Source organism: Myxocyprinus asiaticus, chromosome 43 (genome assembly GCF_019703515.2).
Source record: "Myxocyprinus asiaticus isolate MX2 ecotype Aquarium Trade chromosome 43, UBuf_Myxa_2, whole genome shotgun sequence".
Taxonomy (NCBI): Eukaryota; Metazoa; Chordata; class Actinopteri; order Cypriniformes; family Catostomidae; genus Myxocyprinus; species Myxocyprinus asiaticus.
The window spans coordinates 5,057,054-5,081,687 of NC_059386.1; the positions used below are offsets into that span (position 1 = coordinate 5,057,054).

At 43.1% G+C, this 24,634-nt stretch overlaps 1 long non-coding RNA gene across 1 annotated transcript in view; it reads left to right on the plus strand.

The window, feature by feature from the left end:
• Window positions 1–21,910, plus strand: part of LOC127433294 (uncharacterized) — a 34,840-nt gene extending 12,930 nt beyond the window's left edge. The window contains exon 3 of the long non-coding RNA XR_007895872.1: window positions 19,809–21,910. This is a non-coding gene — a long non-coding RNA (uncharacterized LOC127433294). The remainder of the gene's footprint in view (window positions 1–19,808) is intronic.
• Window positions 21,911–24,634: the final 2,724 nt, after the last annotated feature.

A 24,634-nucleotide genomic window follows, 5' to 3' on the forward strand; every position in this document is an offset into this window, starting at 1 on the left:
TACTCTTGGGTTTAAATACTAGACTGTATAATAAAATAAAAACGAATGAAATTAATTCGTAGATCACATAAGTGTGCTCTGTAATAATGACCAATGTTGTCAAAGATGAGCAGAAATACTCAAATAGTCAAGTCATTTTTATTTGTATAGCCCTTTACACAACACACATTGTTTCAAAGCAGCTTCACAAAAAAATCATGCATTAACAGAAAATGAAACTGTAAAGTCTTAGAGTCATCATTGTGTAGTTTGATTAAATATGATAAACTGTGTATAAAAATAAATAATTAAATAAAACTTTTATTTAGGACACCAGTGAGCAAGCTGAAGGCGACTGTGGCAAGGAACACAAAACTCCATAAGATGTTGGTTACTGGAGAAAAGTAACCTTGGGAGAAACCAGGCTCACTGTGGGGGCCAGTTCCCCTCTGGCTAACCAGCATGAATGTAATGCCCATATTAGTTATTTATATGCAGTGTAAGTCACGGATTAAAATTAGTAAACTAAGTAAGTTTTAATGGCCAAGATTTTTTTAAGAACTATAAGATTAATGTCTAATGTCTCTGAAATTCATCCTGGATTAACTGCAGAAGTTCACATAGATGCATTGTCCTTTGTTAGTTGGCTGATGAAGGCTTTAGTTGGCAATTAATTGATAGTCTATGTATTTCATTTTAAGAGTGCAGTCCATCATTAGACCAAGGTGATACAGGCAGAGATCAGTGAGGTGCATCGCAGTTCAAACAATAGGTCATTTCGGTGAGGTCTATCTTAAGTCCAAGGTTCAGGCAGTGGCATATGATGTATCCCATGTCTTATGGTTTGAGATGGCATCAGTTCATCCTCTGAAGTCCATTGGCACCGGCTGCATTTAGTCTTCATCACTCAGAGACACGTAGCAGTGGAGTCCGACACCAAGCAGGAATGCAGCTGGATATGACTGGCTCTGGTAACCTCAAGATATGAATCCCGAGGTTGAGACAAGGGAACAAATAGAATAATATAAGCGTAGATGCCATAACATTTTTTGCAGAGTTATAAATCATGATAAAAGTTTCCGGTTCTGGCAGACCCAACTAAAGCAGCCTAATTGTGAGTTGATGGATAAATTAGTTGTATGCCTTGCTAAATACATGAGTCTTTAGTCTAGATTTAATCTGAGTGAGTGTGTCTGCATACCGAACAGTGTTAGGGAGACTATTCAATAGTTTATGAGCCAAATATGAAAAGGCTCTATCTACTTTTGTGGATTTTGATATTCTAGGAACTATTAACAGGCCAGAATTTTGTGATCATAATGAACGTGATGGAATATAGCGTGGTAGAAGGTCACTTAAGTACTGTGGAGCTAGACCATTCAAAACTTTGTATGTAGTTAACAAAATGTTAAAATGAATACAAAATTTAACAGGTATCCAATGTAACGATGATAAAATTGGGCTAATATGATCATATTTCTTGGTTCTAGTCAGCACTCTGGCTGCTGCATTTTGAACCAATTGAAGTTTATTTATTGACCTTGCAGGACATCCTCCCAGTAATGCATTACAATAATCTAGTCTTGTGGTCATGAATGCATTAATCAGTTTTTTTTTTTTTTGGCATTAGCAACAGAGACCATGTGTCGTTAACTTAGCAATATTTCTGAGGTGGAAGAATGCTGTTCTACAAACATTGGAAATGTGATTTTTAAAGGACAGTTTGGTATCAAATATAACACCTAAGTTCTTCGCTGTAGAAGACGATGTAATAGTACATCCATCGAGAGTCAATTTATATTTTAGCATTTTATTTTTAGAGGTTTTTGGTCCAATAATTAGTACCTCCGTTTTTTCAAAACAGAGTAGAAGGAAATTTCTGGCCATCCAATCTTTGATTTCATTGATGCACTCTGCTAATTTGGAGAAGTGTGAAATTTTGTCAGGTTTCGAAGAAATATAAGGAAACTTATTTCACGATTCCTGGTTATATCTTCCAGGGGAAGCATATAGTATAAGGAGTAAAGCAGAGGCCCTAAAACTGATCCTTTTGGAACTCCATACATAACTTTTGTTTTATTTTACAATTCCTCGTTTACACAGACAAAGAGGTCTGCTAAATAGGACCTAAACCATGCTAATGCAAGTCCATAAATTCCAACATAATTCTCAAGCCTATTCAAGAGAATGTCGTGATCTATGGTGTCAAGGCAGTACTGCCTATATCTAAATATGATTTAGATATAGATTATATAGTCTAGGCTATATTTTATTTTTGACAGCAGAGGTTAATATAGCAAAGGTTTACATAACCAATCATTTGTCACTTTGTCATTTGAGAGGTTAATTATATTTTTGCTTTTGGCTAATGTTGATTCTTGCTATATACTATAAATATATATACAATAGCACTAGTAGTACAATAGTAGTGATAACATATAATACTTTTTTGTAATATATAAGAGTAACATTTTATAATAACTCATTAATAAATTATTAAAAAACAGTATAGAATGCTAAACAGAAAATTAGTTAATATATATTCAAATATTATTAGAAATATGAGATAATGCGCTTTTTAATGTTTAGTTTGAATTTAACTGACATTATATTATGCTAAACAGATAATTAGTTCATGTAAATTCAAATACTTTGACATGTATTAAACTCTTATTCATATATGGCCTTGCAACTTTTAACATCTAAAATTGAGTTTAGCAAATGCTATTTAATGATTAACAGAACACGTTTTGCCGTCAACTGGGGGGAGGGTGGGGGGGATGATGCGGGTGTTGAATAGTACAGTTTAAATAGATTTTTAGGTAACTCCTACAAGAGTAAATATATATATTAAAATGCTTTAAAAAACAATTTTTTTTCACATCAATCTATACTCCATACCCCATAATGAAAAAGCAAAAACCATATTTTTGATAACTTTGCAAATGTATTAAAAAGAAAAAAAGCTGAAATATCACACTGACATAAGTATTCAGACACTTAACTCAGTACTTATTTGAAGTACCTTTGGCAGTGATTACAGCCTCAAGTCTTTGGGGGTATGATGAGACAAGTTTTGCACACCTTTATTTGGGGATATTCTGCCATTCTTCTCTGCAGATCCTCTCTGTCAGGTTGGATGGGGACCGTCGGTGGACAGCAATTTTCAGGTCTCTCCAGAGATGTTCGATTGGGTTCAAGTCCGGGCTCTGGCTGGGCCACTCAAGGACATTCACAGAGTTGTCCCTAAGCCACTGTTGCGTTTTCTTGGCTGTGTGCTTAGGGTCATTGTCCTGTTGGAAGATGAACCTTCGGCCCAGTCTGAGGTCCTGAGTGCTCTAGACCAGGTTTTCATTAAGGATATCTCTGTATTTTGCTGCGTTCAGCTTTCCTTCAACCCTGACCAGTCCCCCAGTCCCTGCCACTGAAAAAGACCTCCACAGCATGATGCTATCACCACCATGCTTTACCGTTGGGATGGTATTGTGCAGGTGATGAGCAGTGCCTGGTTTCCTCCAGGCATGACACTTGGAATTGAGGCCAAACATTTCAATCTTTGCTTCATCACAGTCTGAGAGTCCTTTAGGTGCTTTTTTGCAAATTCCAAGCAAGCTTTCATGTGTCTTGCAATGAGGTGAGACTTCCGTCTGGCCACTCTGCCATAAAGCCCAGATCGGTGGAGTGTTGCAGTGATGGTTGTCCTTCTGCAAGTTTCTCCCATCTCCACACATGATCTCTGGAGCTAAACCAGAGTGACCATCGGGTTCTTGGTCACCTCTCTTACTAAGGCCCTTCTGCCCCGATTGCTCAGTTTGGCTGGGCGGCCAGCTCTAGGAAGGGTCCTGGTTGTTCCAATCTTCTTCCATTTAAGAATTATGGAGACCACTGTGCTCTTGGGAACCTTCAATGCAGCCAAAAAATGTTTGTAGCCTTCCCCAGATCTGTGCCTTGACACAGTCCTGTCTCTGAGCTCTGCAGGCAGTTCCTTTGACCTCCTGGGTTGGTTTTTGCTCTGAAAAGCATTTTCAGCTGTGAGACCTTATATAGACAGGTGTGCCTTTCCAAATAATGTCCAATCAATTGAATTTGCCACCGGTGGACTCCAATCAAAGTGTAGAAACATCTAAAAGATGATCCAGAGAAATGGGATGCACCTGAGCAAAATTTCAAGTGTCATAGCAAAGGGTCTGAATACTTATGTCAATGTGATATTTCAGTTTTTTTCTTTTTTTTAAATTTGCAAAGTTATCAAATATCTGGGCCTGTTCACAAAAAATCCCAAGGCTAAAAGTAGCTCCTAATGTGGAAATTTAGGAGCAACTCTTAAAAATGTGGGGTGTGCCACTCCTAATTTCAGGACTCATAAATTTTATCTAAGGGTAATTCATGAAGCTTTTTTCTTTTTTTTTTCTCCCTTTTTCTCCCCAATTTGGAATGCCCAATTCCCAATGCACTCTCGTCCTTGTGGTGGCATAGTGACTCGCCTCAATCCGGGTGGCGAAGGATGAATCTCAGTTGCCTCCATATCTGAGACCATCAATCCACGCATCTTATCATGTGGCTTGTTGAGCGCGTTACCACAGAGATCTAGTGCGTGTGGAGGCTTCACGCTATACTCCGCGGCATCCACGCACAACTCACCACACGCCCCACCGAGTGTGAGAACCACATTATGGTGACCACGAGGAGGTTAACCCAACATGACTCTACCCACCCTAGCAACCAGGCCAATTGGTTGCTTATGAAGCCTGACTGGAATCACTCAGCACACCCTGGATTCGAACCTGCGAATCCAGGTGTGGTAGTCAGTGTCTTTACTTGCCAGATGGGCTGGTTTGAGTATTTCTGTAACTGCTGATCTCCTGATATTTTCACACACACAACAGTCTCTAGAGTTTACTCAGAATGGTGCCAAAAAATAAATAAATAAAAAATACATCCAGTGATGTACAGTTCTGTGGATGGAAACACCTTGTTGATGAGAGAGATCAATGGAGAATGGCCAGACTGGTTAAAGCTGACAGAAAGGCTATGGTAACTCAGATATCCCATGTGTACAATTGTAGTGAGCAGAATAGCATCTCAGAATGCACAACATGTTGAATCTTGAGACGAATGGGCTTCAACAGCAGAAGACCATGTCAAGCTTTATTAGGTCCATATTGTTCCTAATAAAGTGCTTAGTGTGTGGGTGTGTGTGTGTGTGTGTGTGTGTATGTATATATACACTGGTGGCCAAAAGTTTGGAATAATGTGCAGATTTTGCTGTTTGGGAAGGAAATTGGTACTTTAATTCACCAAAGTGGCATTCAACTGATCACAAAGTATAGTAAGGATATTACTGATGTAAAAAACAGCTCCATCACTATTTGAAAAAAAGTCATTTTTGATCAAATCTAGACAGGCCCCATTTGCAGCAGCCACCACTCCAACACCTTATCCTTGAGTAATCATGTTAAATTGCTAATTTGGTACTAGAAAATCACTTGCCATTATATCAAACACAGTTGAAAGCTATTTGGTTTTTTAAATGAAGCTTAACATGGTCTTTGTGTTTGTTTTTGAGTTGCCACAGTATGCAATAGACTGGCATGTCATAAGATCAATATTAGGTAAAAAAAAATGGCAAAAAAAGAAACAGCTTTCTCTAGAAACTCGTCAGTCAATCACTGTTTTGAGGAATGAAGGATATACAATGCTTGAAATTGCCAAAAAAGGAAGATTTCATACAAAAGTGTACACTACAGTCTTCAAAATCAAAGGACAGCTGGCTCTAACAAGGACAGAAAGAGATGTGGAAGGCCAGATGTACAACTAAACAAGAGGATAAGTACATCAGAGTCTCTAGATTGAGAAATAGACACCTCGCATGTCCTCAGCTGACAGCTTCATTGAATTCTACCCGCTCAACACCAGTTTCATGTACAACAGTAAAGAGAAGACTCAGGGGTGCAGGCCTTATGGGAAGAATTGCAAAGAAAAAACCACTTGTGAAACAGAAAAACAAAAAGAAAAGGTTAGAGTGGGCAAAGAAACACAGACACTGGACAACAGATAATTGGAAAAGAGTGTTATGGATCTTAAGGTAGTGTTTTTGATCAGTTTTATACATTTAAAGTGAAGAGAAACATCTGTTTCTTTCAAGAACAAAAATGTCTTAGTGTTTCCAAACTTTTGAAGGGTTGTGTATAAATAATGACTATAATCAACCTCAACTGCAACATTCACAATAGTAATAAACAGGAATTTGCTTTACCTAATGCATCTTCCAAACATATTGTAGCCTATTGTAGCAAAGGAAGTAGTGAGATTATTAGGTGATAACAGAGAATAACAATTGGAAGAAAGTGTTGCTAGTGGAAAATGATAATATGTAGACAGTGAGTGCAGTTTCTTTTTTCCTTTTTTCTCTCTGCAGGCATTCAGTGGAAAGAGTGAGGTAATGTGACTTCTGCCTTTCACAAGAATCTTAAATGTGTTATTTCGTTGAGCGTGAAGTGTTGTGCTGTTTTGCTAATACAACCCCCTGCCACAGCACATCCACACAAAATACAAACACTCAAGACGCATTCTGGGGGCTTTTTCTGAAGAACTCTACACTGTTTCTTATAGATACACGTGATTTCACTGACTACATTTTCACTGTTTCTGTTGCATAAAGAAAGAGAATACCAAACACACCCTTAACTTTAGAACCAATAAAGAAACACTGATAACACTTTAAAATAAGGTTCCCTTCATTAACCATAGTTAATGCATTAGGTATCATGAACTAACAATAAAAGATATATATATATATATATTTACAGCATTTATTTAGCTTTGTTAAAGCCAGTTAATAAAAATACAATTGTTAATACTGATTTCATGTGAGTTACTAGTGCATTAACTAATTACTAATATACAACTTTTGATAAAAAAAATATTACTGTATGTTGAAATTAACATTTACCAAGATTAACAAATGCAGTTAAACTATTGTTCATTGTTAGTTCATATTAACTAATGTTTTTCACTAATGTTAATAAACAGAACATTATTGTAAAGTGTTACCGAAACATTGAAGGTACCAGTACCACATTATAAATGCTAAGTACTGTTAACATTAAAGAAGTAGCTCTCCCAGAAAATTAAATACTGTCATCACTTATTCTTAATCATCTTGATGGCGCCATGGATGGCTGCCTCGGCGTGGAGCTCCTCAGTTCTTTTGTTGTTTTTGTTGGTTTGTCCTGTGTTTAGTAATCTTTTTCCAGTCAGTTTCAACAGAGACGAACTGCTGAACATTCGACAGCATATACCAGACAATCTTTTCCTGGTTTTCGAATATTCAGATGTTTTTCTAGACATTTAAGTTGGAGGCGCAGCTCTGCTGTTCAAGAGACGCAGGTGAGGGAGACGAGCCAGTGCGCTGGTCAAACTCTGTCGGCACGGATTTCGAACAGCGCTGCTGAGTATTCACTTAGCGAATCTCCACTCTCTATCTAACAAAACAGACAAACTACATCTTCTCACCCCCACAAACAAGGACTTTTCAACCTCTGCTGTTTTGTGCTTCACAGAAACCTGGCTGAGTGAAGCCATTCCGGACAGCGCATTACATCTGCCGGGCTTCCAGCTGTTCAGAGCGGATCGCACCGCAGAGTTAATGGGGAAAATGAGAGGCGGTGGAACATGCTTTTATATCAATGAAAGTTGGTGTACAGATGTAACAACGTTAAAGAGGATGTGCTGTCCTAATTTGGAAGCGCTCTTTATTAACTGTAAGCCTTTCTACTCACCGCGGGAGTTTTCCTAGTTTATTCTGGTGAGTGTGTATATCGCACCAAATGCGTATTTGAACACAGCGCCGCAACAGCTGGCTAATCAAATCACAGACATGGAACAACAATACCCGGACTCAGTTATTATTATTCTTGGGATTTTAACAAAGCAAATCTCACACGTGAACTGCCCAAATACAAAAAACACATCACATGCCCCACCAGAGACAGGAACATACTGGATCATTGTTACACAACAATAAAGGATGCATATCACTCTGTCCCTAGAGCAGCTTTGGGACTCTCTGATCACTGTATGGTTCATCTTCTTCCAACCTACAGGCAGAATTTAACCAAGCCAGTAGTAAGGACTGTAAAGAGATGGACCAATGAAGTAGAGCGGGAACTACAAGCCTGCTTCGATTGCACGGATTGGAGTGTTTTTGAGGCTGCAGCCGCAGACCTGGACGAGCTCACAGATACTGTTACATCATATATCAATTTCTGTGAGGATATGTGCATTCCTACTAGGACTTATTTAAAGTTCAACAATGACAAACCGTGGTTTACAGCAGAGCTCAGGCAGCTTTGTCAGGCCAAAGAGGATGCTTACAGGGGTGGGGATAAAGTCTTGTACAATCAGGCCAGGAACATACTGAACAGGGAAATCAGAGTGGCTAAAAGAAGATACTCTGAGAAGCTGAAAAACAAGTTTTCAGCTAACGACCCTGCATCAGTGTGGAGTGGCATGAAACAACTCACAAATTACAGGACTCCTACCCCCAACCCTGTAGGGAACCAACAACTGGCTGACGACCTGAATGTGTTCTACTGCAGATTTGAAAGGCCCAATCTCACACCCCACACCCACTCTGACCTCCACTTCACACAAACACCAAAATCTCCTGCAACTCCCCTCCTCCCCCCTCCTGCTACTCAACCTGGACTTAAGATCTGTGAAGATGATGTGAGCCGCGTCTTTTGGAAACAAAAGACGAGGAAGGCTTCAGGCCCAGATGGCGTCTCACCAGCGTGTCTTCGATCCTGTGCTAACCAGCTGGCCCCCATCTTCACACAGATCTTCAATAGATCACTGGAGCAGTGTGAAGTCCCATGCTGCTTCAAACGCTCAATCATTATTCCTGTCCCAAAGAAACCAAAATCACAGGACTTAATGACTACAGACCTGTCGCCCTGACATCTGTGGTCATGAAATCATTTGAGAGACTGGTGATGGCCCACATGAAGAACATCACTGGACCCTTTCTAGATCCCCTTCAATTTGCTTATCGAACAAACAGGTCTGTGGATGATGCAGTCAACATAGGATTACATCATATCCTGCAACATCTGGACAGACCAGGGTCATATGCAAGGATCCTTTTTGTGGAATTCAGTTCGGCTTTCAACACCATCATCCCAGCTATACTCCATAATAAATTACACCAACTCTCTGTTCCCATGTCTATCTGTCAGTGGATTACCAGCTTTCTGACGGACAAGCAGCAGCTTGTGAGACAGGGGAAACTCACTTCTAGCACCTGTACAATCAGCACTGGTGCCCCCCAGGGAATGTGTGCTCTCCTCACTACTCTTCTCCCTCTACACCAATGACTGCATCACCAAGGACCCCTCTGTCAAGCTCCTGAAGTTTGCAGATGACACCACTGTCATTGGCCTCATCTGAGATGACGATGAGTCTGCATATAGAAGGGAGATTGAACAGCTGGCTGTCTGGTGCAGTCAAAACAACCTTGAGCTGAACATGCTCAAAACGGTGGAGATCATTGTGGACTTTAAGAGAAACACCCCAACACTGACCCCCTTCACCATTCTAAACAGCACTGTGGCAGCAGTGGAGTCATTCAGGTTCCTGGGCACTACCATCTCACAGGACCTGAAGTGGGAGACCCACAAAGACTCCATTTTGAAAAATGCCCAGCAGAGGTTGTACTTCAACCTGAGGAAATTCAACCTGCCACAGGCACTGCTGATACAGTTTTACTCAGCAGTCATTGAGTCTGTCCTCTGCACTTCAGTAACTGTCTGGTTTGGTTCAGCTATGAAATCAGACATCAGAAGACTACAAAGGACAGTTTGGATTGCTGATAGGATTATTGGTTGCCCCCTGCCCACCCTTCAAGAACTATACACTTCCAGAGTGAGGAAAAAGGCTGGAAAAATCACTCTGGACCCCACTCACACTGCCCATTACCTTTTTGAACTGTTGCCTTCTGGCCGATGCTTCAGAGCTCTGAGCACCAGAACCATCAGGCACAGGAACAGTTTTTTCCCTCAGGCTATCCGTCTCATGAACAGTTAAATTGCCCATTGAACAATAACTATGTGCAATACACAGTTTAGTCTTTTTATATTTATCCAACACATCCAACCTCTTCTGCCATTTCATTCCTCTGAATCAAAAACAAAACAAAACAAAAAAACATTTGCACTGCACATAACAGATTTGTATTTGCACTGTACATAACAGATTGTATTAGATTTGCACAACCCATGTGTATGTGTGCATGTGTGTATGTGTGTGTCTGTACGTATGTGTAAAATTATTTTTTATTATTATCGTCCCGGTTACTTGCGTAACCTCTGTTCCCTGATGGAGGAAACAAGACGTTGTGTCAATGTAGTGACACTAGGGGTCACTCTTGGGAGCCCGAAACACCTCTGGTCTTTGATAATAGGCCAATGAAAATTGGCAAGTGGTACTGCATACCACTCCCCCGGACATATGGGTATAAAAGGAGCTGATATGCAACCACTCATTCAGGTTTTGTGCTGAGGAGCCGAGACAAGGTCCTGGCCATTTCAGTGGGTAGTTCAGCGTTGTGGCAGGAGGGTGTCCCTCCCAAGGGGAAGACAATGCGGAGACCACACCCCGCTCAGAAAGGGGGGGGGGTATTTTGAGTGGAAATTCGTCACATGGTCTTGCCGAACTTTGTCGGAAGTATGTCACGTGGAGAAGTCCCGTGGTAGGTCCTACCCTACGGGGAAGGAGTTTCTACAAACATGGTGACTGGGGCAGAGGGGCCTCTGCCCAAGGAAGACACATTTTACCAACAGGGAAACGAATTAGCAAATGGGGAACCTATGGGGAACCACAACATGTGGAGCACCTACCCCAGTACAGGGCTTAGTTAGCACATGTAATGAGCCAGCAGCGAGTTTCTCCGCAAACTCTTCTGCCACAGGTCTCGGAGGATATCATCCAGAGAACACAGTTTGTCAACACTACTGGGAGTCAACAGCACACATCTTCAGCTCAGGGGAGGTGAAAGGCGCCATGCGCAAGTGATACACCCGGCCAGCTGTCCCGGACTTACCTGCTTGTGCGTGCCACTACACGGGATGAAACCGGTTCCACCTGGAGATTGTAAAACCTTGCCAAAGGTGTTGGGTGTTGCCCAGCCCGCTACTCTGCAAATGTCTGTTAGAGAGGCACCACTGGTCAAGGCCCAGGAGGCCGCTAAACCCCTGGTAGATTGGGCTCCTAGCCCTGCTGGGGGCGGCACGTCCTGGGCGTGATATGCCATTGTTATGGCGTCAATGAGCCAGTGGGCGATCCTCTGCTTGGAGATAGTGCTTCCTTTCTGCTGGCCACCGAAGCAGACAAAGAGCTGCTCAGAGACTCTAAAGCTCTGCGTGCGATCCAGATAGATGCGTAAAGCGTGCATCGGACACAGCAACATCAGGGCTGGGTCTGCCTCCTCCTGGGGCAGCGCTTGCAGGTTCACCACCTGGTCCCTAAAAGAGGTTGTGGGAACCTTGGGCACATAGCCCAGTCGGGGTCTCAGGATCACGTGAGAGTAGCCCGGACCGAACTCCAGGCACGTTTCGCTGACAGAGAACGCTTGCAGGTCTCCTACCCTCTTGATGGAAGTGAGCGCAGTCAGGAGGGCAGTCTTCAAAGAGAGTGCCTTAAGCTCAGCTGACTGCAAGGGCTCAAAGGGGGCTCTCTGTAGAACCTGAAGAACTACAGAGAGGTCCCATGAGGGAAGAAGGCGCGGCCTGAAGGGATTCAACCTCCTGGCACCTCTCAGGAACCTGATGATCAGGTTGTGCTTCCCTAAGGACTTGCCGTCCACTGTGTCGTGGTGTGCCACTATAGTGGCTACATACACTTTCAAGGTGGAGGGGGACAGCCGCCCTTCCAACCTCTCCTGCAGGAAGGAAAGCACTGATCCGACTGCGCATCTCTGGGGGTCTTCATGTCGGGAAGAACACCACTTAACTAACAGATGCCACTTAAAGGCATACAGGTGCCTCGTAGAGGGGGCCCTAGCCTGAGTGATCATGTCTACCACCACGGGTGGTAGGCCACTTGAGTCTTCTGTGTCCCGTCCAGGGGCCAGACATGGAGATTCCAGAGGTCTGGTTGCGGGTGCCAGATGGTGCCCCGTCCCTGAGAAAGAAGGTCCTTCCTCAGGGGAATTCGCCGGGGGGGCTGTCACGAGGAGCGTGAGGTCCGAGAACCATGTCTGGTTGGGCCAGTAGGGTGCTACCAGGATGACCTGCTCCTCATCCTCCCTGACCTTGCAAGTAGGCTCACTAGAGAAACGCATATTTGCAAAGTCCAGGGGGTCAGCTATGTGCCAGCTTGTCTATACCGAGAGGTGTCTCGGTCAGGGCATACCGGAGCAGGCAGTGGGAGGATTTTTAGGAGGCGAACAGGTCTACCTGTGCCTGCCCGAATCAACTCCAAATCAGCTGGACCACCTGAGGGTGGAGTCTCCACTCTCCCCTGAGGATAACCTGTCATGACAGTGCGTCCGCTGCAGTGTTGAGGTCGCCCGGGATGTGAGTGGCTCGCAGCGACTTGAGGTGCTGCTGACTCCAGAGGAGGAGACGGCGGGCGAGTTGTGACATACAACGGGAGTGCAGACCGCCTTGACGGTTGACATATGCTACCGTCGCCGTGTTGTCTGTCCGAACTAACACATGCTTGCCCTGGACCAATGGCCGAAACCTTCGCAGGGTGAGCAGAATTGCCAGCAACTCAAGGCAGTTGATGTGCCAATGTAGCAGCGGGCCCGTCCATGAGCCGGCAGCTGCATGTCTGTTGCATTCAGCACCCCAGCCCATTTTGGAGGTGTCTGTCAAAACCACGACATGCCTAGAGACCTGCTCTAGGGTAACGCCTGCCCGTAGAAATGTGAGGTCGTTCCAAGGGCTGAAGAGGTGGTGACAGATCGGCGTGATGGCCACACGATGTGTCCCACGGCACCATGCCCATCTCGGGACTCGAGTCTGAAGCCAGTGCTGAAGCGGTCTCATATGCATCAACCCAAGCGGAGTGGACACCGCTGAGGATGCCATATGCCCCAGGAGCCTCTGAAATAGATTCAGTGGAACCGCTGTCTTCTGTCTGAACGCCTTTAAACAGGTCAGCACTGACTGTGCGCGCTCATTCGTGAGGCACGCCATCAACGAGACTGAGTCCAACTCCAAGCAGAGAAAAGAGATGCTCTGAACTGGGAGCAGCTTGCTCTTTTTCCAGTTGACCCAAAGCCCTAGTCGGCTGAGGTGCGAGAGCACCAGGTCCCTGTATGCACACAACACATCCCGAGAGTGAGCTAGGATCAGCTAATCATCGAGATAGTTGAGGATGCGAATGCCCACTTCCCTTAGCGGGACAATGGCTGCCTCTGTGACCTTTGTGAAGAATTGAGGGGACAAGGACAGGCCGAAAGGGAGGACCTTGTACTGATACGCCCGACCCTCGAATGCAAACCGCAGGAAGGGTCTGTGTCGAGGTAGAATCGAGATGTGGAAGTACGCGTCCTTCAGGTCTACCATCGCGAACCAACCTTGATGCCAGGCACTCGCTAGAATGCGTTTTTGCATCAGCAACTTGAACGGGAGTCTGTGTAAAGTTCAGTACTTGCAGGTCCAAGATTGGCCATAACCCACCGCCTTTTTTCGGTACAATGAAGTAGGGGCTGTAAAACCCCTTCTTCATCTCGGCTGGAGGGACAGGCTCTATCGCATCCTTCCGTAGGAGGGTAGGGATCTCTGCGCGCAAGGCAGCGGCGTTCTTGCCCTCCACCGAGGTAAAGTGGATGCCACTGAACCTGGGCGGATACCTGGTGAACTGAATCGCGTAGACGAGTCGGACGGTCCGGACCAACCATCGCGACGGGTTGGAAAGCGCAAGCCACGCGTCCAAGCTCTGGGTGAGGGGGACCAAGGGGACAATCTCATCAGATGTACCGGCGGGTGGGGCCTCACGGCGGGGCGGAGCCTGAGTTGCCACACCATGTCATGGCCATGCTGAGTTCAGGGACATCGAAGCACTTATCTGGCTCCTTGTGACCGCACCTGGAACAGCCTGGGACGAGGAGGACGAGGCCTGTCCTCATGACCCGTGGAGACTGTCACATCGGTGGCGGATTTGTGCCACAGCTAGGCACGCAGGGGAGGGGAGACCACCACTGGAGTGCCAAACCTGCCAAAATGGAGTGGTGGACGGTGGTCGTGATGACGGCCGTGCACACCGAGTATGTGACCCAGGGAACAAGGAAATCGCTCTTGCTGAACTCTTGGGTACTGCAGCCACTTGGGCATGTGGTGCAATTAAAAGAAAAGGTAACAAAAGATTCTCCTCCCGGCCCTCCACCGGGGGATGGAGTGGTCTGCTTACCAGCTCCAGAGCAGCGGGTTTCGTTGTTCCTGGGTTGCCCGTCTCAGGGGCGCTTCGAAGCCTTTTGTGGGTTCTTGGCAGCCGACCGTGAGATGGGTGGTGTCTGCTTACTGCAGTGGGCTCCACGCTGGGGCTGGGCCGCAGGGGGATACCCTTGGCAATGAGCAGATGGGGTGCGAGATCCTGAGCCACGCCGGGGCAGGATGTGCCAGATAGCCTCCATCTGCTGCTTCACCACTGAGAACTCCTGGGCAAAGTCCTCAATGGTTTCGCCGAACAGGCCAAGCTGGGAAATGGGGCAGCAAGGAACCGTGCCTTGTCGGCCTCTCCCATCTCGACCAGGTTGAGCCAGAGGTGGCGCTCCTGGACCACCAAGGTGGACATCGCCCGCCCGAGAGACCACGCCGTGACCTTCGTTGCCCAGAGAGCGAGGTCGGTCGCCGAGCGCAGCTCCTGCATCAATCCCGGGGTGGAACTACCCTCGTGCAGTTTCTTTAGCGCCTTGGTTTGGAGGACTTGCAGGAGAGCCATGGCGTGCAGGGCAGAGGCGGCTTGCCAGCGGCACCGTAGGCTTTGGCCGTCAGGGATGACTTAAACCTACAGGCCTTGGATGGGAGCTTTGTCTTATCCACCAGGGGGATTGCCAAATAGCCCTTGGCCGCCCCACCATCGAGGGTAGTGAGGGCGAGGGAGCTGAAAGCTCAGGACTGGGCAGTAAAACGTGCCTCCCATGACCTTGTCAGCTCCTCATGCACTTCCGGGAAGAAAGGAACTGGGGCGGGGTGTGACTGTGAGCGGCGCAGCGAACCAATCATTGAGCTGCGAGGGTTCAGGGGAGAGCGGAGGGTTCCACTCTAGCCGGATGCTCGCGGCTGCCCGGGAAAGGATGTCCGTCATCTCCGCATCAGCCTGTGACTGGGCGACCGCACCTGAAGGGAGGAGCCCAGCTGAGGCTTCTGCATCCGAATAAGAGATCGAACTCACCATGAGACGAGCTGGCGGACTCATCCGGAAGCCCAATCGGGGCAGACGAGCGTGATGGGGAATGGGAGGTCCTTGGGGGGATACCCGGTGGAGGTGGTCCCATTGGGGTCCCCAAATCTCCCCCAGTGCTAGCCGCGCTGGCCTCATACCCGTGGGTAGAAGGACTGAGGCGGGGAGCCTCTGGGGTGGCTTGCTTTCTTACGAAGGCAAGCCGCGACCGCATCGTTTGCCATGGACGTGTTCTCGCAATGAGTACATGACCCATCCACGAATACTGTCTCCATGTGGGCAGCGCCCAGACACGAAAGACAGTGATCGTGGCTGTCAGAAGGCGAGAGATAACGACCGCAACCAGGAATAACACACAAACGGAAAGGCATCTTTAAAAAGACGCATCTTTAAAAAGACATTCCGTGTGTGCCGCTCTTTTAGAGAAATATACTCTTTTTTAGAATATACTCTTTTATTTCTGCCAAAGCGCCCAGGGGCATTCTCTGCAGTGCACCAGTGCAGAGGGTGGAGAAGCCGCTGAAATGCACCGTCAGATCCAGCAGAGGTGAATGAACAGCCGTGGGAATTCAGCTCAGTGAGCATCGACCGTTCGGCTCCGAAGAGAAAATCTGAATGAGTGGTTGCATACCAGCTCCTTTTATACCAGTATGTCCGGGGGAGTGGTATGTAAATACCACTCGCCAATTTTCATTGGCCTTTTATGAAAGACCAGAGGTGTTTTGGGCTCCCAAGAGTGACCCCTAGTGTCACTACATCGACACAACGTCGAGTGAGTGACAGATAGGGAACTATATCTTGCTGCTGTTTTTGTATTGTTTTTGTAGTGTACACTGGAAGCTCCTGTCACCAAGACAAATTCCTTGTATGTGTAAGCATACTTGGCAATAAAGCTGCTTCTGATTCTGATTCTGATGTCATTCAGTACAAGGAAGTGTCATACTCGCTAAGGAGACTGCGGATGTCAATATTTATAGAGAATAAGGACTTACATTTTGGTCCATTTATCTTCCAAAGCTATCATATAGCTTCAGAAGACATGGATTAAACCACTTGAGTTGTATGGATTACTGTTATAATGCCTTTATGTCCTATTTGGAGCTTGAAAGTTTTGGACCCCATAGACTAAATTTATGGATAAAAAAAAATCAAAACACTTTCTGAGGTAAACTATCCCTTTAAGTTTCTTGAAGAGCGAAATCATTACCCTCAAATCAACAGGAGATCTCTTATGATATTATCAGAAAGGAAAACAAGTTGTTGTGAGGTTATCACTGGGAAGTCACAGGAGTTCATTCAGGCAGACAAATCATAGTCACCATTTTGGCCATCACACTTGCTTTGCTCTCAGAAGTACAAAACCAGCCATGAGTCACCACATCAGCTAACACATTTAATGACCGGTCCTCATAACAATAGAAACACAGAGCCGGGTGTCTCCAGTGAGCACTTTATCTTGTTTTGCAACACACATCGTTTCAAAGCAGCTTTACAGAAAATAACACATTAACAGAAAATGAAACTGTAATATCTATAAAGTCTTAGAGTTATCATTGTGTAGTTTGATTAAATATGTTTGTAAATTATGTATAAAAATAAATAATTAAATAATAATTGTATTTAGAACCCCAGTCACCAAGCCGAAGGCAACTGTGACAAGGAACACAAAACCCCATAAGATGTGGGTTAATGGAGAAAATGTTGGGGACAATTCCCCTCTGGATAAACAGCATGAATATAATGCCAATATTAGTTATTTATGTGCAGTGCAAGTCATGGTTTAAATTTAGTAAACTAAGTAAGTGTTAAGGGCCTGTGTTTAAACAAAGATTTTGTATGGACTGTAAGATTAATGACTAATGACGTTGAAGTGCATCCTGGATTAACTGCAGAAGTTCACATAGATGTATTTTCCTTTGTTAGTTGGCTGATGAAGTCTTTTGTTGGCAATAAAATTGATAGTCTATGTATTTAATTTTAAGAGTGTAGTCCATCATTAGACCAAGGTGATACAGGCAGAGACCAGTGAGGTGCATCGCAGTTCAACCGGCAGGTCATTTAGGTGAGGTCTATCCTAAGTCCAAGGTTCAGGCAGTGGCATATGAAGTATTCCATGTCTTATGGTTGGAACTGGCATCAGTTCATCCTCTGAAGTCTATCGTAATAGACTGAAGTGTTGTCTGGGTGGCACCGGCTGCATTTAGTCATCATCACTCTGCATAGTAGTGGAGTTGGATCTGGCCAGCTCTGGTAACCTCAGGATATGAATCCCGAGGTTGAGACAGGGAAACAAATAGAATAATATTAGCGTAGATGCCATTCAATTTTTTGCAGAGTTATAGGTCATGATAAATGTTTCCGGTTCCCGCAGACCGTACTAAAGCAGCCTAATTGTGAGTTGATGGATAAATTAGGTGTATGCCTGGCTAAATAGATGAGTCTTTAGTCTAGACATAAACTTAGTGAGGTCAGCATATTTTAGCAAACTCATTGAAAATAACCACAACTATCCTAAGTGTTTATTCAGTACTGTGGCTAAATTGGTTAGGAATAAATCCTCAACTGAACCAGATATTCCGTCGCAGCACAATAGTAATGACTTCATGAATTTCTTTACTGATAAAATTGAAATAATCAGATATAAAATTTAACTTATGCAATAGTCAATCACTGTACCTCAGAAAACAGTGTCTCATAATTTTCCTCACAAGTAGCTTCAATCCTTCACTGTCATAGGTCATGAAGAGCTAACAAAATTATCGAAACATCAAAAGCCACAACATGTATGTTAGATCCAATACCAACTAAGCTCTTAAAAGAGGTATTCCCTGTAATCTCGGAACCTCTTCTTAATATTATTAACTCCTCACTATCCTTAGGACATGTCCCAAGAAACTTTAAAATGGCAGTTATCAAACTGCTTATTAAGAAGCCACAACTTGATCCTAGAGACTTGGCTAATTATAGACTGATTTCAAATCTCCAATGTATGTAAAAAATACTAGAAAAGGTAGTGTACTCCCAACTATGTTAATTTCTACAGAGAAATAGTATATATGAAAAATCTCAGTCAAGATTTAGGCCCCACCACAGTACAGACACTGCACATACAAGTGCTACAAATGACTTGCTCCTATCATCTGATCGCAGCTGCATTTCTCTTCTAGTGCTTTTAGATCTTAGTGCTGCCTTCCACACCATAGATCACGACATTCTCTTGAATAGGCTTGAGAATTATGTTGGCATTTGTAGACTTGCATTAGAATCGTTTAGGTCCTAATTAGCAGAGCGCTACCACTTTGTTTGAATTGTCAAATCAAGTAAGTATGGAGTGCAACAGGGATCAGTTTTAGGGCCTCTGCTTTTCTCCTTTTATATGCTTCCCCTGGGATATATTATCAGGAATCGTGGAATAAGTTTCCACTGTTCTGCCGACAGTACCCAAGTTTATATTTCTTCGAAACCCAACAAAATTTCACAATTCTCCAAATGAGCAGTGTATCAATGAAATCAAAGATTGGATGGCTAGAAATTTCCTTCTACTCAATTCTGACAAAACAGAGGTACTAATTATTGGACCAAAAACCTCTAAAAATAAGCCATTAAAATATAATTTGACTCTTGATGGATGGACTGTTGCATCATCTTCTACAGCAAAGAACTTAGGTGTTATATTTAATATAAGTCCTTTGAAAATCTAATTTCCAATGTTTGTAGAACAGCATTCTTCCACCTCAGAAATATGGCTAAGTTATGACACATTTTCTCTGTTGCTGATGCGGAAAAACAAATTAATGCGTTCATGACCTCAAGACTAGATTATTGTAATGCATTACTGGGAAGATGTCCAGCAAGTTCAGTAAATAAACTTAAATTGGTTCAAAATTCAACAAACAGAGTGCTGACTAGAACCAAGAAATATGCTCATATTAGCCCCATTTTATAATTACCTGTTAAATTTAATATTAATTTAAAAATTTTGTTAACTAACTTTCTAAACTTTTGTTCACTAATACTCCACTAACTTTGAATGGTCTAGCTCTGCAGTACTTAAGTGACCTTCTACCATGCTATATTCCATAACGTTCATTACGATCGCAAAATTCTAGCCTGTTAATAGTTCCTAGAATATCAAAATCCACAAAAGAAGGTAGATCCTTTGCCTGTTTGGCTCCTAAACTATGGAATAGTCTCCCTAACAATGTTCGGGATGCAGACACACTCACTGAGTTTAAGTCTAGACTAAAGACTCATGTATTTAGCCAGGCATAAACTTAATTTATCCATCAACTCACAATTAGGCTGCTTTAGTTAGGTCTGCCAGAATCAGAAACAAATATCATGATCTATAACTCTGCAAAAAATTGAATGGCATCTATGCTAATATTATTCTATTTGTATCCCTGTCTCAACCTCAGAATTCCTATCCTGAGGTGACTAGAACCGGCCAGATCTAGCTCTGTTCCTGTTTGGTGTCAGACTCCACTGCTACGTGTCACTGAGTGATGATGACTAAATGCAGCCGGTGCCAGCCAGACATCACTTCAGTCTATTACGATGGACTTCATAGGATGAACTGATGCCAGCTCCAACCATAAGATATGGGATACTTCATATGCCACTGCTTGAACCTTGGACTTAAGATAGACCTCACCAAAATGACCGGCCGGTTGAACTGCGATGCACCTCACTCATCTCTGCCTGCAAAACCTTGGTCTAAAGATGGACTACTCTCCTGAAATGGAATAAATAGACAATTAATTAATTGCCAGCAAAAGCCTTCATCAGCCAACTAACAAAGGACAATGCATCTATGTAAACTTCTGCAGTTAATCCAGAATGGACTTCAAAGATATTAGTCATTAATCTTACAGTTCATACAAAATCTTTGTTTAAACAAATGGCCCTTTAAACTTACTTAGTTTACTAATTTTAAACCATGACTTGCACTGCACATAAATATTGGCATTATATTCATGCTGTTAGCCAGAGGGGAACTGGCCCCCACAATGAGCCTGATTTCTCCCAAGGTTATTTTTCTCCATTAACATCTTATGGAGTTTTGTGTTCCTTGCCACAGTTGCCTCTGGCTTGCTCACTGGGGTTCTAAATACAATTATTATTTAATTATTTATTTATATACACAATTTACAATTACACAATGATGACTCTAAAACTTTATAGATATAACAGTTTCATTTTCTGTTAATGCATGAAGCTGCTTTGAAACAGTGTGTGTTGTGAAAAGCGCTATACAAATAAAAATGACAACTTTCATTTCAGAAAGGAGCTTACTGCAAACACCCTGGAATAAACCTTTTTTTTTTTTAAGTGCATGTAAACGTGACCAATGTCTAACCTCTAAAATTGTCTTTATCCATTGCCATTTGTTTTGTATTTATTTTTTTATCCTCAGGCATATAATAAAAGATCCAAAAAGTGGAGCAATGAAGCAATTGCCATCCAACTATCTGTTGATAATTTGACCACTAGTCCAAACAGCCAGACTGAAACTCAACCCATGAAGCCACGTGTGAAGTCTAGGCCTCAAAGGGCACTTCTGTTAGAGGTTAGGAGGTTATTAAACTATGAATGTTCCCTATTGCTCCTCAGAGGGTTTTTAAAATGCTTTAAAGTGCGAATTTCATATATGCACCTGCATACAGGCACCATCATAGGGTCACTTCCTTCCTCAGTATATGTACAAGCCCTTGTTCCTCAAAAAAGAAGGAAAACCAGAACCTTCATATAAGGGGTTTGACTTACATACACACTGCAGCTAAATACGATTGCCACTCCTCTTTTGAGTGCTTAATCCCGTTCTTTAAACACAGAGTTTGGCTTAACTGGCTTAACTTCATTTTTGGTGATTTACGGGAGTGACAGCCAACTTAAAGCGTACCAGCCTAATTTTTCCGAAGTCAGACTTACAGACCTAGGTAATGCAATTATAGTTCAGCTTCATCTTGCATGTATACACATTAATCAGACCACAATTGGCCTCGGCATTGTGGGCATGCTTGTAAAGACAAAGGTGATGCGTGACATAGATTAACTTTCTTAAATGCATGGACAGACAAAAAACAAGGAATGGCGAAGACATCTGTGGCAGCGGGGGCTTGGTCAAGCATCTCACCGGAGAGAGAGAAAGCGGTAAGGGTGCTTACACCTGAGCTAAATTATGTCTAACACCTGTCTCTAATTTCAGTGAGCACGGGGAGAGCGGCATAAATAGAGCCACACAGCACTTAGACGGGGGAGAGCCTGGGCATGGACTATGAAGTTAGAAGTTACTACGATTACAAATCTGAGAGTTTATTGTGTAAGCTAGTTTGTGGATTTTTTTAGACTGTGGTTTCCAACAACGTAAAGCCCTGAGAGTGTGTATGTGCTGCAGTAAGGAAAATAAAAACGCCTACCTGAACCAGGAAATCTGCTTCTCGCCTCATCCTTCCACTGAGAAGTGTCACAACATCAAAATAGCTAGAAGATGTGGACTTTATTTAAAGCCCTGAACAGATCTGCATACAATGGAAGCATCTGAAACAAAGCTATTACAGGGCAATGATGTAATTGAAAAGTTGATTTACTTCCACATACAAATACTTTGCAGAAAGTATTTCTAGCCCCACCATGTCTTGGCAAATTATGTCTAGGGAAAACAACACTTTTTCCCATATGTGTTCGCATTCAGGAAGGGTATGCTTTGAATGTTTCCACCAAAAAGTAAATAATTACAATAAATGTGAAAAGTTCACTTCACAACTATGTTGCATGAGTCTGTGTTTGTTTGTAACTTACTAGCCTGTTTAGCATAGCTTATTCCTCTACATTCATTGTTTTATCCTTTGATATTTTACCGCATACTTAGTTTTTTCCCGCTTTTCTACTGTTTCAACTGCATGTATATTACCGTGCACACCCGTTTTCTTTTCTTTTTTCTTTTCTTTGTTTTCCGCTTGTCTACATCTCGCATTTCGACTGCGTGCATTCATTTTCTCCTCTGTGTTTTACACTGATTATTGCATCATTCTCAAACCTCTGCAGATTAGGAACCACCACAACAACAGCAAACCATTGCATAAGGGTTTCACATTGATCTCAAACACTTGCTGCTCAAGAACAACCATAACAACAACAACAACAACAAACAATTGCGGTAAGTCATGGTATCCGCTCATGTTATTGCTTCTTGCATTGCATGCCACATGTTTACTATAGCTTCTTCCATCAGCAGTGAGGGATTTACATGTGATAAATGTAAGGAATTAGTCAGGCTGATGGAGAAGGTTAATGAATTAGAGACATGCATCTGAATGCTAGTGGAGGTCAGTGAGAAAGAGAAGCCGGTAGATACTGTTTCGGGTGGGGGCAGAACAGCGAGCAACACACACACTTTGGTTCCGGATGAAGAGCCCCTGCAGCAGGGTGTTTAGGTGACGTCTCGGCGGCATTCTCAGCAAAGCGACACCACTCTCCCATTCCTGTTAGGATTTCCAATCGATTCTTTCCACTCAGTGATGCACCCACTGAGAATCATGTTGAAAGCGCCCTTGTTATAGGAGATTCCATTGTAATGATCGTGGAAATAGAGACTCCAGCCACTATTGTTAAATGCATTTCGGGGGCTCGGGCATCTGACATCAGATTAAATTTACAGGTGCTGGCTAATGCTAAATGTTCTAAAATTGTTATTCATGTTGGCACTAATGATGTCTGGCTTCGCCAGTCAAAGATTACTAAAGATAATGTTAAAGCGATGTGTGAACTTGCAAAAATGATGTCAGACACTGTAATATGCTCTGGCCCCCTCCCTGCTCATCTTGGTGACAAGGTTTATAGTAGATTAGTGTCACTGAATGGCTGAATGTCTGAGTGGTGTCCGGAGAATAGCGTAGGATTTATAGAAAATTGGAAGAGTTTTTGGGGTAGACCTGACCTGCTAAAGAGAGATGGACTCCATCCCTCCATGGAAGGTGCCGCTCTCCTCTCTAGTAATATGGCTCATAGTGATAGTATTTGACTAATTGGGGCCCAGGTCAGAAAGAAGACAAACTGGCTAATATGAACATCTGCTAGCTGCCTTAAGATGTCACACAAGTCACATAAACAACAACAACTAAAAACTGTATCATTTAGAAAACAATTTATTAAGGTAAAACTTGAAAATAAAAAATAAAAATTGAAGGTAAACATCATATAAAGGTAGGGCTACTAAACATTAGATCTCTTTCAACCAAAGCACTAATTGTAAATGAAATTATTACAGATCACAGTTTGGACCTGGCTTGAACCAGATGAATACACAATTAGTTTAAATGAATCTACTCCCCCAGGTTATTGTTATAAATATGAGCCTCGTCTGAGGGGTCGAGGAGGAGGTGTTGCTGCAATTTACAGTGAAGTTTTTGGTGTTACTCAGAGGACAGGATATAAGTTTAAGTCTTTGGAACTAATAATACTTAATGTGACACCGTCAGATATAAATAAATAATCTCTGTCGTCTTTTGTCCTTGCTACAGTATATAGATCACCCGGGCTGTATTCTGATTTCCTTGGTGAATTTGCAAATTTTCTTAGGCTTGAGAATTATGTTGGCATTTTTGGACTTGCATTAGCATGGCTTAGGTCCTATTTAGCAGACTGCTACCACTTTGTCTATGTAAACGAGGAATTGTCAAATCAAACAAAAGTTAAGTGCCACAGGGATCCGTTTTAGGGCCTCCGCTTTTCTCCTTATATATGCTTCCCCTGGAGATATTATAAGGAATCGTGGAATCATTTTCCACTGTTATACCGATGATACCCAAATTTATATTTCTTCAAACTCAACAAAATTTCACACTTCTCCAAATTAGCAGAGTGTATCAATGAAATCAAAGGTTGGATGGTCAGAAATTTTCTTTCTACTCAATTCCGACAAAACAGGTACTAATTATTGGAACAAAAACCTCTAAAAATAAGCTGCTAAAATTTGACTCGATGGATGTACTGTTACATCGTCTTCTACAGCGAAGAACTTAGGTGTTATATTTGATACCAATCTGTCCTTTCAAAATCAAATTTCCAATGTTTGTAGAACAGCATTCTTCCACCTCAGAAATATTGCTAAGTTACGACACATGCTCTCTGTTGCTGATACCGAAATACTAATTCATGCGTTCATGACCTCAAGACTAGATTATTGAAATACATTTTTGGGAGGATGTCCTGCAAGTTCAATAAATAAACTTCAATTGGTTCA